General features: G+C 41.1%; 1 long non-coding RNA gene across 1 annotated transcript in view; it reads left to right on the top strand.

Annotated features, from left to right (window-relative positions):
- LOC133484992 (uncharacterized) overlaps positions 1–15822 on the top strand; it is a 167664-nt gene that overhangs the window by 43107 nt on the left and 108735 nt on the right. The window lies entirely within an intron of this gene.

The following is a 15822-nucleotide window of genomic DNA, read 5'->3' as shown; positions in this document are numbered from 1 at the left end:
CAAGCATTATTATAATTGGTCGGTACAGTCCAAATCCATACCATAGGCCAAATTTATACCGGGTACCATGTATACCATATTTACCCTGGACCCCGGATCGATTTTCAAGGGGATCTATATTCCATACTACACCGGAACACAGCGTTGTTATAGCATGTCATTTTTGTATCTCTCGGTTGCTTCCTTGTACCCTGATCATGACTGAGTAAACAGACTATGTAATGACATATTACAACTCGTCTTCTGAAAAGTGTCTGTTTTCTGACATCTTCCTTCTTCTGGCGTCCACGGCGACGGCGTGTAAATCAGTATTCCGGTGCAGGGAGGCAGTTGATGGGGCTAGGGCCAATGAGTGTGTGAATTACACCCGTGCATAAAGCTGTCCTTGTGTCCCGCTGGCCAAGTGCTTCAGGGAAGCTGGAAATGATCGTAAATTAAGCAGCACTTGGCTGAGCAAATCATACAAAATCTGGAAGGATGGGAGGGGGTTTGGGGGTAAAAAAAAAAAAAAAAGACAACCATTTGGAAGCGGTGACCGTGGAACCGGCAGCGGGGTTCCCATATAACGGCTCACAGAGGTGGAGCATCGGGATGTTCTCTATCCGGGCGCTAGACAACATAACAGACTGCAGGCGGGCCTCAGGTTTGGGCTGCGGTAGTACCGAGTAGTGTAGTGCTTAAGACCACACTCTCCGTGACCAAGACTTACCCACGAGCAGAACTCTCCGAGTCAAGACACGACCGAAACTGTTGGGAGTCGAAAACGAGTCATGAACAAGACTCAGACGAGCCGAGATCGAGACGAGCTGAGACCATGACTAGAACCAAGACCGTAAAAATTCATTTAAAGATGATGATTCCGAGACCGAGACAAGTACAAGATCTTCAAAATGTGGCCTCGGACCAATCTCCAGTGTTACAACACTAATTCGGAGTATAGTTGGGCTTGACCGCTGGTCCCCAGCTGATGCCTTCCACGAGAGATGAATTATTCACTCACTTGTCAAATCAATAATGACCCGGTCTTTAGTGGCCTACTCTCTGCATGCCCTACTTATTGGTTTTGGGAGAGAGGAACCAAGAAGGGCGGGGGGGAGTGTAGTAGTAGGGGTGCGTACATCATTTTTGACAAAAGCTTGATATGTGCTGGAAAGATAGTTTGGCAGTTTGCATCCATAGCGGTGGGCACTCAGCCCCCTCGCTGGGATGAATTGGCTGTCATTTGTTGCCGTTTTGAGGATTGTTTCTGGGAAAATTGGAACTTTGAATGGACCACTAACCCCCCCACCCATTCTCCTCTCCACTAGTCACACACATGCCCCATCGTGCACACATATGGGTGCATTATTAATATGGCGGTTTTGTTCAAATGGAATGTGGCGAATGGAGTGGTGGGGTGATGTTGCCATGGCTTTCACAGGGGGCATGGGCATGTTTGGATGGCACGCCCAACGCCCCCATGCCCGCTGACTTTGACCCCCCCAGCCCTTCCCACTCTGCTTCCGTTCACGTGTCACTCACTGTCTCCCGGTCTGTAATTTTCCGTCTGCTGTAACATTCGCGGGGCACGTCGCCACCCGGGGGGGAACTTTTAAAAATAAATAAAGAATTAATTAATTAGCACCCACGCCGTTCCCTTCCCCCCAACAACAATCTCCCTTTGTTGAGGTCCCGTCAATCTCTGAGCGCTCTGAGAGATGGCGAGAGAGCGGAAATAGTAGTGAGAAAATCAATTGGATAAAAATTAAAAAGCATCGAATTTTTTTTCTGTCCCTGAAATGCTTTTTACTTCTCCACCATTGATCAGGTCTAATTGGACAGCCTTTCCAGAATATCAAGCCTGTGTGCGTATGTGTGACATTTGCTAATGGTCGGCTGCATACATGATAACCACTTGGCTTGAAGACAGAACACCATGAAAGGCCGTCACTCACAGCGCAGACAGTTATAATTGCCTCATGATTGTGTGTGTGTGTTTTGTACATATGTGCCCACACTTTGGGGAGGCGGGGTTGCGGGGGGTTATGTTACTCTAATTCCGAGCCATGTCCTCGCTGGGTGCTCGTGCATCCCATGTTACTTCTGGTATGGTGTTTACATTGGGAGAGCTGTAGCAGAACCACCTCATTGTCCCCTTTAGAGGGTTGTCATCGTCCACTTACACCCCCCCCCCCCCCCCCCCCCCACGCCCCCGCCCCAACTACCCCTCCTTAAGCGGTCTCGCCTGGCTACATGCGAGGTTAGCAGCCTGGAACATCCTTGTGTTCATGAGCATTGTGTACACTGAATCACGTTTAAGCCCTCATGGAACAAGAACTGAGTCCAGGACAGAAGGTGGGCTCAGAGCTGGTTAATTTCCTCCAAACAGGAAGTCAGGGTTAAATTCTAATTCATTTCACACGTCAAATACCTAGAAATTCTGTCACGATATGACCGCTCTTGTGGCAAACTGTATTCTTATTTAGCTTTAAATTCATGTGGATTCATCACTAATTTTAGCCCCACCAAGAAGACTTTAGATTGCTTTAAAAGCCTTTCTAAATACATTATACATGTTTGAACATAATTGCTGAAAATGTGCAAAGACTGAGAAGGATGGAGTACTAAAATGTGGAGATATAGCCTTAAACAGTTTTTGACCATTTCAGTTTCCCTGATTTTTATTTTTTTTGGGTGTGGGTAAAACAGCGACTATTGACAGACTTGGGCTTCCAGCATGAGTTCCCCCCTCCCTCACTATATAAGATCTTGAGCGCCTTCGTTTGTATCAGTATTTATCCAACGCACTTGTGAGTTACATAGTTTTTATGAATAGGCCCATTTCTACCACTACAGTGTGCAGTTAGCTAGCTAGCTACAAAATGCCTAGGTGCAAACAGCTAGGTGCTGTTATTAAAAATCCCAAGCAGGAAGGTGAAGTCACGGACAAGCCCGCCGTCAGTCCACCGGCTGAGAGGAGCCCCGGAACCCTGTTAGCTTGTGTGCTATCTGGTGGCTCTCGCCTGCGGTGAAATATATTCCAACTACCGGAGGCTTTAAGCGGATATATTTTTCACGGCTTAAACGTAAGGATGTGTCGGGATAAAAAAGATGCTGGATGAAGTAACATCTGGTTTTTCCAGGTCGGAGTAGTGGTATTTGATTGACAGCTGAGTGGGGCGTGGCATTCAGCGGACACGCCCACAGCGTTTGAGAGCAGAGACAAGAGCTTGATTTTTCACCATTTTGAAGCCTCATTTCATATACTATATATATATATATATATATATATATATATATATAAATGTGCATTTATTCTGTTGCTTTTGTCTGCGAGGGACATCCACCATAATAAGCAGGGTTGAACGGACAGCTTTCTCGTGTTGATCAAAATGCAGCACTTATACCTCTGTCAAGAAGGTTTTCATTATTAGTTGGCAGAATTATGCAAACTCTACTACTGAATCAATCGATTTCCATCAAGGTTTATGACGAGCAGTAACCTGCAATTTGGTGCTGATCCTAATTAGGCGGAGGTCTACGCTCTGTGCGAGTGAGTAGGGTGGTGTAGTTTTGTCAAAATCCTATGACATTTCTTCTGGCCTCTTTGGAAATCAAAATCTCCTAATATTTAGAGCACCTTTCATCAACATTTGAGGAAAACGAGAGAGATGAAAAGGTGCTTCCTTTTGAACACAGGAAACTTTTCCTAACCGCTGTCATTGCGCAACACCAAGTGTTGCTGACGTTAAGCCTCTAGCCTGAAGCTATTATTTTCCGAAGATGAACTACAAAAAGCCTTCCTTCGATTCCTGCGTGCTTGTCGTATTTATGTCAATCAGATTATCGCCAACAATGCAAATCACTTAGGAGGCTAAACCTATTTTAATTTTGTTACAGCGTAAGTTATGGGCTACGAAAAATAACTATGATATTGTCTGATATTACCAATCTACGTTTTTACTTGTGGTTTCTCGCTTTTATTTTGCTTCTGTACTCTCGAACTTCTTTGGTAAACTCAGTAAATTTGGTTGGCGGCATGTTGCTTTAAACATTACCGCTGTAAAGGATTATGGGTAACATCCTTTGGTAAAGCTTGCTCAGAAGTATCATAATTTCTCGTGTATAATGTGCACCCATGTATTATACGCACCCCCAAAGTTGACCTCAAAATTCTGGAAAACCCTTCCACCTATGTATAGTGCATTTTTACAATGCATGATTTTGCTTCTATGATATTTGATTAAAACATGAAGTATTATCTGTATTTTGTTATTTCAAAGAATTATTCTGAAGTTAAGCACTTTATTTGAACACGTTATCCTTTATTATTATTTACTTGCTCTTATTTTGAAATTCACAGCCGTACTTTTATTTAGTAAATGAGAAAACACACAGTTGTGCTCATATGTTTGATTACCCAGGCAGAATTTGTAAGATGGATACAATTCTGTAAAGAAAAGATGGACCAGGCGAAACACATTTAATTTTATTTTAAAAGGATTCAAATTAAATGGTCAAGAATTTCAGAAAAGCATTATCATCAAACAAAACATAACCATAAAGAAATTAATGATGGTTGTTGTTCATGCATCAGTCATATTAAAAAACAACAAGTATATTTTACAAATTCTGCCAGGGTATGTAAACTTATGAGCATAACTGTACATATATGCAGTCATATGTACCCCTGTCATATTGGAATGAAAGTGTAGGCTACACCTTTTTTATAACCACTAGGTGGCGGTGGCATTTTGGAATGAAAGTGTACAGCTTTTTCATAAACACTAGATGGCGGCATATATTTATAAAATGTGAAAGTTTTTTTCCATTTAGCCCTATACCTATGTATGATGCGCACTATTTTTTTTTGGGGGGGGGGGGGGGGGGGATGCGCATTATACACGACAAATTACGTTAACCTAGTTGCATTGAAGCACCTTTCTGAAGCCTTTATAGAATTCATACAACCTTTCGTATAAGTACATAAGTTCATGTCATCTCGCTAGGATAGGATAGGAATGGAAAGTTCCTAAGCAAAAATAAGAATCTGAGGAGGCACTTAGCTTGTTGAGAGGCACTTAACCGATTGGGGGTGTAGCGTTGAATTTTGCTGAGACATTTGTGTTTACAATGCAAATTTTGTTGATGATTGAAATAAACTTTGGTTTCCAGTATTTGTTAATTTGGTTAACTCTGCTAGAGGACGTTTGGTGACATTTTCCATGGATCCAATGGTGGTCTGTGTCATTATATATCATGCCAAATAACATATAGCATTGAACATACACTGTATATTGTACATGCTGTCATTATATGACATCTTGTATCATCAGGATTGCCCCCCCCCCTCCCCCCCCCCAAAAAAAGCACACCTCCCTTATTTTTAATTTAGTTGGTCCGATGTCAAGTGTGTACTATTATTTAACAGGTTAGTGCTATTTTGGTATGTCAGTGTTGCACTTTAACAGTTTTCCAGCCATCAAAAGCACTTGTCGCTCCTCTCTTTCTGTTAAGTCTAAAGCACTACATCATGTCGACATTTAGTTTTTTTCCCCCTCCCGAAATTAATGGGGAATTAATGATTCCGTTATCCCCCTGCTGTGCAAGTAAGGGGGGTTTTGGGGATTCTTTTTTTTAATCGCCCAACCTCTAGAAACTGATTGGAGCAGAAAAAATACGCCCAGTCCCCCTTCTGCCAGGCTTCACAATGGAGGCGCTGATTTTTTTGATAGGGGCCTATGCCGTCAGGGGGCCATCTGGAATTAGAAGTGGATTAATAATTTTAAACAAGGCTAAACCGGCTTGGACTGTCTGTCTGTCTGCTCTTTCCAATGCTTAGCCAATAGTCCGTCTGCTGCCCAAACACATCAAAACAATCTAAAAAACACTAAATGCTCCTAATGAAGAGCTTCGGCTTTAGTTTGTAAGCTTGCCAGGGTATGAAAACATACTTATTTAGACATATTTCACCAGGTTCTATGACTAAGAACAAGCCGGGATTAATGCCGACATTTTTAATTTTTTTTTCATTACTTCACGATTACACGGGCCTGAAAGAATTACTGACTTTCCATTGAGTGCTCTATTAACCCCGTAGTTGATCTGCTTTTTAAAAAATTGCTTCTTTTTGGTCAAGTTTGGCCGCTCTTTTTGCATTCTGCATCATTACCTGTCAAAATATTCTGCATTCGAACTACGAAAACAAGAATTCTCAAACATTGTGTTTCCAGGACCTTGACAGCTTGCCCTGTCTGTGCTGTGACAGAAAGAAACGTATCGCATGAGGCCGGAGATGTTGGTCTTGGACGCTCCTCTCGCTCGGACAGCTAAAACCAGCAGAACGTTGACCCCAGTCAGAGTAAAGATTAGATTTTGGTGCCAGTAGGAGTGTTAACTGGTGAGTTTTTGGGATTTTCGGGGGGCGGGTGAGGGAGAGGGATGATCTGAAAGCAGACGTATTATCACTTGAATTTGGGTACAGCACCAGACCTCGGTAAGCGGCATGTAATTTAAGTGTACATGTGTGTGCTTGTGTGTACATGTGTGTGCTTCAGTTATGAGCTTTGCGGTGAGTTTTGTTCATGTATCAAGCAGTGAGGCCCCACGCATCAAAGCCAAGGGGCCCTTGTTTTCTGTCTTAAATTCTCTCTTTAAAAAAAATACACCTTTACAGCAGAATAGAAAGCACTACATTGACAAAACAGACAATAACAGAAATTCATAATTTTCCCTTTTTTAATACAGTCATTATAAAAATGTCCTGTGAATGTAGCAGGGACATTAGCCCCCTTCTGCGCTATTATCCCGGCTGTCTGGTGTTGCAATTTTACACTCCACTGATTCTGACAAGCAGAAAAGAGTGTGCGTGCCCCAGATTTCACCTTATTGAGGTAAAACAGAGAAATCACTCCCAAGACAAGCTAATTCCAAGGCCAGAATTGCCGGAGCGCCCGTCCCCCTATTTCAAAAGCAAACATTGAAAGGAGAACAGTGCGAAGTTGTGCACGTAAAGTCCACTTTGTAACTGTGGAAATTAAACTGAGCTCCAGGTGGACCTCATAAACTTTATTCTCTGTTATTTTACTGCTGAAAACATTGCTTGATGTATTGTAAAATTGAAAGGTCAACTTTGAAAGGTCAACTTTCTTTTGTCTCCTTGAAGTGTGAACGTTGACGTTATTGCACGTTGGAGCCAATTGACGATGTCACGCCTTATATCACATTTTACATCAGCTTCCTTCATGGCGAATGTATGAAACGCATCATGTTTAATGCAGCTGACAGACAAGGCAGCTTTAATGCATAATTGAAGTCCCACAAGAATGAAAACAAAGTGCCTGTGTAGTAGCGTTTCAATGCATTAAACTGTTATTAGCCTCCCCACTCATTGCTATTATTATCTTATGTAATATAGGACATTCTATGGATGATCTGGTACTTTTACAGTAATTATATTGGCCCGCTGATTTCTTGTATAGAATGACATCACAAGAAATATCGCAGATAGAAGTGTTTCATTTCAACCTATAGTTAAAGGCATTTATGTTTAATTTGATATGTTAGGGTCGCTCTGAAACTATAGATAAAATGCTACTTCGATAATGCAGATGCTTATGTTATGAGAAACAACATTTACAAGAATAAAGTAATATTAGGAGTGTACATGTATAAGCTGAGGATCTTCCCAAGTATACAGGTCAAAATCTGACTTTTACTCTCATATTACAGCTTCTTTTTTAAAAGACTTTAAAGACTAATTGTATCAATATTCAGTTTCATCATGACTTGTAACTGACTTTTTTTCTTCAACTTTTACAAGAGAATTATTGTAAAGAGCATACACTTATCAAGTAACACTCGAATGTTAACAAAAGAGGATCAAATGTTTACTTAAAAACATTGTGATATGATTTTTTTTCTCTTCTGTCTTTGCAACTTTTACTTGTAAATTCTCCCTGTTTTTTGTTGTACCGTATTTCCCTAACATGCCTTATATTTGTACCACATAGTTTCCAGGAATTTTCATGAGGAATATGTACTTTTTTCTTTTTTTTTTTAAACCCTCCATCATGTTCGGAGAGTTCTAGCGTGGTCACTTCAAAGCTAATTCGGTCTGCACTTTTTTTTTTTTTTTTTTTTATTTAAATGCAACTTCAGAATTTAATTCACCACATGCAGCTATTTTGAAACAATATCACAACATCCACAAAAATAATAAAAGTAAAACCAAAATAGTTTGACAAGGGATGAGAGGCTATTTTCTTGTGAAAAGTGACTGTTGTTGTTTATTTGAGCAACAAGTGAGGGTTTCCATCAAAGGGAGGTTTTGGGTTTCGGTGTGCATCCCCCCCCCGTGAGGCTCTTCTGGCCCATCAAGAGGAAAGAGGTGTCACGGGTCATCATAGCAGGGGATGGATCGAGTGTCTGTGCAGATGCAGATGAAAATATTTGACTATGATATGTTTGAGCAAAGCGGCTTAGTTACGACCTCCGCTGTTCTCCGCCTGCTGGAAAATGTGTGCTGTATTAGGGAGGGACATGCCAATCACACCAGTTCACACTTTAACATCGCCCTCTGTCCCATTAAAAAAAAAAAAAAAAAATGTTTTAATTATTATTATTACAAAACAACAATCAAGCTTATCTGGGTCCGTTGAATAGCAATCGAGGGCAAGAATGTCGTTGGTTCTCATCCCTGAGAAGCCAAACGGGAAAAGGCAATTATTGTGGCGATTGTCCCATACTGGCATTGAAAAGCTGTCGGCGTTGAAAGGGTTGGGATTGGTTCGGTGGACACCCATGGACCCCATACATTATCCTGGCGTGAGGTCGCTCTGCACCTGGCTTTTCTATCCCCTCTTGTTCTCAACTGGCCCTTTTATACCCGTCTCATTCCTCCAACAACAACACCTCTCCCTCATTATTGATTATATATATATATATATATATATATATTAAAAAAGGACAATGACATTGCTGTGCCAGTAGCAGAATTTGTGATATTTATCCCTTACAACAGAATTGTTCAAATATGATCCAGTGTGTTTGAGCTGCCTTTTTAGAGGAAAATAATATGCATTTAAAAATATGCGTTATATAGGGTAAACCTGTGTTAGAGCAGCTGTTTATTTGAACCTGTGTCACTCGGCAACCGACCTGCTGCAGTTGTTCCTTTTCCAGCAAAACCACACATCATTACAATAAAAAGCACCTCTGATCATGCGGCTTTTAAGGCACAACATATCGAAAAAAAATCATTGCCCTATTTATTTCTGTTGTTGCATGGCTTTTGATTATACTTCATGCTCTAATCTTTTATTCCCTTGGCCCCGAGTGACTGCAGTTGCACGTTAACACACGCATACAAGACACACAATCATATTTCGTCTATAGCAGTCCAGCATTAGTTAGTGTGAGATATGAGTGTACTTATACAGTGCTGCCTTGGGTTACCGTGGGAGGAAAAAATAAAGGATGTGAGCCTTCGGAATTTCTGAAATTTCTCCATAAATTGGTCAGAAAATGTAGCCTGATCTTTATCTAAATCACAAGAATAGATAAACTAATACCACACAATTACTGTATGTATGGTTTCAGATTTCTATAGAAAATAACACGTAAACAGTCACACGACAGGGAGGAAAAATTAAGTGAACCCTTGGATTTAATAACTGGTTGACCCTCCTTTGGCCGCAATAACCTTAACCAAACGTTTCCTGTAGTTGCAGATTAGACATGCATAACAATCAGGATTAATTTTGGACCATTTCTCTGAACAAAACTGTTGTCTTAACAAAACTGTTCAAGATTCCTGGAATGTGAATAGCTCTCTTGAGGTCATGCCTCAGTGTATTTTCTTCTGAAGCCATTCTGTTGTTAATTTGCTTCTGTGTTTTGGATCATTGTCGCATTGCAACACCCATTCTCTTTTGATCTTCAGCTGTTGGACAAATGGCCTCAAGTTTTCTGCAAAATATCCTGATAAATTTGTGAATTCATTTTTCCATTAATGACAGCAAGCGGTCCAGGCCCCAATGGGGAAAAGCACACCCATACCATGTCATCCCTCCACCATGCTTCACAGTTGCGCTAAGTTTTTATTTTTATTTTGGTGTGCTGTGCACACTGCTGTGCCTTGTTAAGAATTTAGTGATTCTGATGCCATGATCGATATTACTTGTTGATCGGATTCCCTATTGAGTCTCTTCGTGTTATTCCTCTTATTTTGAAAGTCAAAGTTGAACCACTTCTGGTGGCGGACTCTAACTTGACGGCAAAGGGTTCATTAAAGAACATTACAGCAGGGGCGGAGGGGGTACAACTGTTACAGGGTCCTGAGCATTTGGGAGGACCCTGGCTATCTGGCTGGGGGCCCCAGCCCCGTTGACAAAAACTTTCTGGAAGGAACTAACCCATTTCCCTACCATGATGGTGTTGTATGAGTGCCCATGATATGGTGCAACGTCACATATGCGCAAATCACGTAAATTAGACTCAACAAAACGCATACAAAATTAATAAATGTTTAAGGTACTTTATTTATAAAGATGAACATATTTCCTTAAAGGTCCCATATTTAGGCTATTTAGACCTCCATAGAGTGACTCTCTAACATGGTCTTAGTATAAAAATGTCAATTTCATTTGAAAAAATGGTTTTGTCATACAAGTGTCGAGAAAAGGCTGACAGCTACTTCTGTTTGACCCAGTTTTGTATCCGCTTTGTTCATATTTGACTAAGACCGCCCCCTTTCCTCTGATTGGTTGCCTCTGTGTAGAAGACCCACTTGTGAGAGCAAAAGTGTTATGTTGACTGCTGGCTCGGGAGCGTAAAAGGGAAGGCGGAGATCTTCGCTAGTGATGTAGATAAGCTTGAGACATTCGAATGACCAGATTTCAGGCCTCTCGGCTGAAAAACATCTGGAACTCGGAATGCGTGGACAATTTTAATTCACATTTCACATGTTTACTCAGGCACCGTAGAGACAATATTACATCCCAAATACTAGAAAAAGTTGGTTTGGAAAAATATCTCCCCTTTAAACAATAAATAACTTTGTGGCCTTTTCTACCTACAGTTTATAGTATACTACATGTCTTAGTCCACACCAGCTGTGCAACGAATTTGGTCTCCAGTTCTGCGACTGACGTCACACCGAGACATGGGGGCGTCGATTTTGCCGATGAAAAAAGGGGGCGTTCCCAGGGCTATTACTTATTTACCAATTGCTCCAAAATGGACTGATATTATTAGAATGACTGTCAGTTACATTTTCTTCAGTAAAAATACAGAAAGAGAACTATACAGATAGAGAACTTTTTAGTGAAATGTGGACCATCTTGATGCTGCAGGTCCTTTAATGAGCATTGCCCTCTTTTATTATGCAGAGGTGATGAATATTTGAGCCTGAAAACAAGCAAGAGAGGGAGAGGGTGGGTTGCTCTTAGGTGAACGACTTTTCCCTGAATCAAGCCCATTCAGACTGTAGTTTTTGATGCTGCGATTACTTACAAGTGGGCATATACAATACTGTAGATGAAAACATTTGCGCCCCGGACTGTGTATGTTCGGTTTAATGCGTCATAAAAGACTACTTTGCTTTCCTTGAGCGCAGAGCGCCGGCCCCATTAAACGCACCCAAAGGCGAGTCAATTGCTCATTTAGCATCTCTCTCTCTCTCTCTCTCACTCTCTCTCTCTCTCCCTCTCCCCCCTCTCTCTCTCTCTAAGACGAACTACAATCGGAGAACATCTGCTTGGCTGAGTCTGCCCCCCCACCACACACACACATCCACTCTGGGGGCCCATTAGCGTGGCTGCGTGGGTTTAGAAATTCATCAAGTGTGTTCAAACACTCCCTCCCCTGCCAGATGTTGAATTAACGCTATGCCACTGTATATGAGTTAATCTATCAGATGGTGACGTCAGTTCTAGAATTGCCGCTTTGAGTTTTATGATAAAGAGTCATCTGTGTTCATAGATTGGTTAACTTTACCTCTTAGATTTCTCTTTTGGACGTCATCTCGTCATCAGGGGAGGCTGAAAAAAGTAACCAGCCTGTTTGGACAACATTAGGAGTAAAAATGACAGGTTTTCAAATAGGGAGTAAAAGTAAAAAGTTGTCAAGAAAATGAATACTCAAGTAAAGTGCAGATACCTGAAAAAAATGTACTTAAGTACAGTAACAAAGTATTTATACTTCGTTACTTTCCACCTCTGATAAGGAAGAGTTGTCCTACATCCATTACAGCGCATCGGGTCATAGAAATAGCTTAAAATTTGTTAACATTGTGTATTAAAAGAGACTTTCACTCACTTCCTCGTCGTACTTCACCTGCAGGCTATGCCCTTGTAGAAGCGACGGATTCAATGGAAATACCTCGTAAAGGGGCCCAATGGAGGAATAATTGAACTCGCAAGACAATGGCTTTGCATGACAAAAAAATGAAAGGGTCACATCAAGAAAGCCACATTCGGCACAGAAAGACGCACCGTGGATTGAAGGTATTTTTCTCGGTGCATATTCAACGCGCCGCTGAAGGTGAAATAAGCATGGATAAATGGCAAAGAGGTTCATCAACTTCCGTGCAGAGAGAAAGTTGGATATTTTGTTTAAGATTAGGAACTTGAGTCCAAATGTAGGAGGACTTTGACTTCACCCAACCAGTCAACTAAAATGGAATGATAATTAAAAAGGTGGAATTAATCAAATATGTATGTATATATAATTTTTTTAAACAAATGCAGAAGTAAAAAAAAAAAAAAAAAAAAAAGTTGTCATGCAGTCAAGAAAATTCATCCTACCGCCTTTTGTCACAATGCAACTTCTTAACCACATTTCCACCTACGCATGGATATTTCACAGCTGCTACACCATATTAATACATTTGGTACCACTTAACATTACCTCTAGCCAAGTAAATGGATTATTTTATGATTATTTATGTTATAAATAAACTGCTGTATCGCTTGGCAAATAGTGAGCACCTATTTATCTCCATTTTTATCATTTATTATTATTATTACTATTATTATAGCTTGTTTTATCCGAGATTTAACACCAACGCAACAGACAAAGAGTTGCAGTATTAATAATTTACAAACAACGTAATTATTAACACATTCACTGCCATTGACGGCTTTCGAAGTCAAATATCCATGTTAACCGGGAAGGCTGGCAGTGAATGAGTTAACCACTTTACACAACATCATGCAATGAATACAACATACAGTAGGTGCAAATTCCTCGTGGTCTGACAGTAGACTCTCTCAAATGTTTTTGGACACACGTCACGTGCTCAGAGATCAGCTGCATAAGTGCCCTTGAGCCTTATAATGCAACTTGCCAGCTTTATAAGCCTCACGTACTTACTGTAAGAATAACAACAAATCTTCCTATAGCATGAACTTAAAAAAAAAAAAAAAATTATTAAAAGATGGTGCACATAAAGTAGTGCGTTGGTAACTAATACATGTTGTCGTTGCATTAATTAATTAATCAGCTCCATACAGGGGCCTGTGTGTGTGCGTGCGTGCGTGCGTGCGTGCGTGCGCGTGTGTGTGTGCGCGCGCGCGCTGGTTGCGTGACAAAGGGCGCTGGGGACCTGCTTGTGTCGGGTGATCCTCTTACAGAGCGCGCTCCTCTTCCGCTTAGCTAGCAAATACTCTTCAGAGGAAGGTGGTGGCGGTGTGGGGAAGGGTAGTTTTGACCAATCAATCCGATATCAAACTTCAGCAGGCAAGCCGCTGAAACAGCCAGTCAGTAGCAGACCCTCACTCACTCCTTTTCTCCCCCGGATGGAGATGGTTAGGTGGTGCCAACAGCCAGCTGCCATCATCCGGGTGCCCACTGCCTCAACCTACAAAAAAAAAAAAAAAAAAAAAAAAGAAACTGGGGAGTGAAGACTGTAAATCCGAGACAGACAAGTCAGACAATACACGCACGCTGCAGCATTGTTGTGATAGTCTTTACGCACGTGACCGCCACTGCTTTCTAATCCATTATTGAGAATCAAGCACAAGCTCGAGCCTTTCAAATGTGTGCGTGCGTGTGTGTGTGTGTGTGTGTGTGTGTTTTCCCTCTCTCACTCTGCTTTCTTGGCTCGTCTCCTGCTCCACTTTCTCGTATATTCACGCCGTTCTTTACTGCGTTCGTGTCGATGCGCGCTCCAGTGTTTGTTTTCTTCAGCGGAATGAATACTCTCCATGAATGAACATGTGCTAATGGCGTCTTTTACGCACGGATTTGTCTCAACGATAATGCAGGTCAGAGTGCAGTTAACCAACCCCGCAGAATGACAAAACTCGTCAACAAACAGCGTTGACGCTGTAAAAAAAAAAAAAATCACGTATCCATCCGTCCATTCACGCCTTTTTTTTTCGGCAAGCCGAAAAATGTCGCTCTCATTTGACGTTACTGCATCTGAGAGGAGGAACTTGAAATGCACGACTAGACGAGCCGAGGAAGGAAGGAAGGAAGGGGAGAGGGAGGGAGGCTGCAAGAAAAGCAATCAAAGGAATGATCGCAGTTGCGCGCAACGTAGGGAGGGGAAACAAATGTGAATCATTCTGAAATATTGGCTGGAAAGGATGCTGCTGCTGCTGCTGCTGCGCTGTTTTGAAGGAGAAAGTGGAGCTGTGCTTCATTCAAACCTCATCACCATGTGTTCGTTGAGCTTCTCACGCATAAGCGTGTAAATGAGGAAAACCCATTTGGTCGTGGGTATGGGAGACACTTTTTTTTTTTTTTTTTTTTTTTTTTTGGCAACACGCACACCTCATTCCGCGGTCCTCACTTGCCCGCCCTACATGCACGTTAGTACCGCGAGACCCACCCACCTCTCCTCTCCTCTCTCTTTTTTTGCTCCCCCTTTTCATTGTGAAAACAATACATGGAGAGAAAAAAAAAAGTTGCCATGCGTCTGCAACTTTGACGTGAAATGAAATGTCTGGCACGTCACGGTGGATGACTGCATGCACACACATTAGACCGAGAAGACACTAAGATGGCGTCTCCCTTGGTGTCAAGTTCAAGTGACTTCTTGCAGTCTGACTCAAACAAGCAGGAAGGGAGCAAGCGCACAAACCTGGCGCCGATAATGATTCATAATAATAATAGAAAAATCATCATCTGAAAAATTATTTTGTAGAAGGTTTTGCTTTAATTCCAGTCCCAAAAAAAAAAAAATAATAATAATCACATTTGTTGTCTCAAAAGAAAGCAAATAACACAGTAGCTTTTAAAAACAAGGGACCAAATTTTGCCTGGCGGTATATATTAGCTGATACAGGCTAAGGCATGAATGTGGGCCTTCTCTTGTAACATTTTATTTGCCTCAGTGTGGCACAGTGACACATTTCATGACTAAAACATTTTTTTCCCCTCCTCCTCGGAATATGACCCATATTTCGAAGAAAGTGTTACAACATCACATTCTTGCTGTGCCTTTTTTTTTTTTTTAATTTGTTTTTGTTTTATACAGACTATATTTTCACATTTTTGCTATGTCGATGAGGGGCGGGCATAAGAAAAAGTAGTTGTTTTTTAAAATTAAGGTATAGAAAATAGCATATAAAACATATATTACTTAAATTATGTAATTAAATAAACGTATTTCATATATCACTGTCACGAGGTACCTTTTTTATTATTATTTTGCTTTAAAAGTTAGTGCTGGTGGTCTGAAATTGTTCTCACAATATACTTTGTGTCTGCATAATATTAAATTCTTGAGAATAGGTTACAATGCAATGCTGTAACTCTTTTTGCAATCCCTCAAAAAAAAAAAAAAAAAGTCCCACATAGATCTAAAATTCCTTTCACTATTTTTTTTCAACACAC

Source organism: Phyllopteryx taeniolatus, chromosome 10 (genome assembly GCF_024500385.1).
Source record: "Phyllopteryx taeniolatus isolate TA_2022b chromosome 10, UOR_Ptae_1.2, whole genome shotgun sequence".
NCBI classification, from domain to species: Eukaryota; Metazoa; Chordata; class Actinopteri; order Syngnathiformes; family Syngnathidae; genus Phyllopteryx; species Phyllopteryx taeniolatus.
This window is presented reverse-complemented; position numbering and strand designations above follow the sequence as displayed.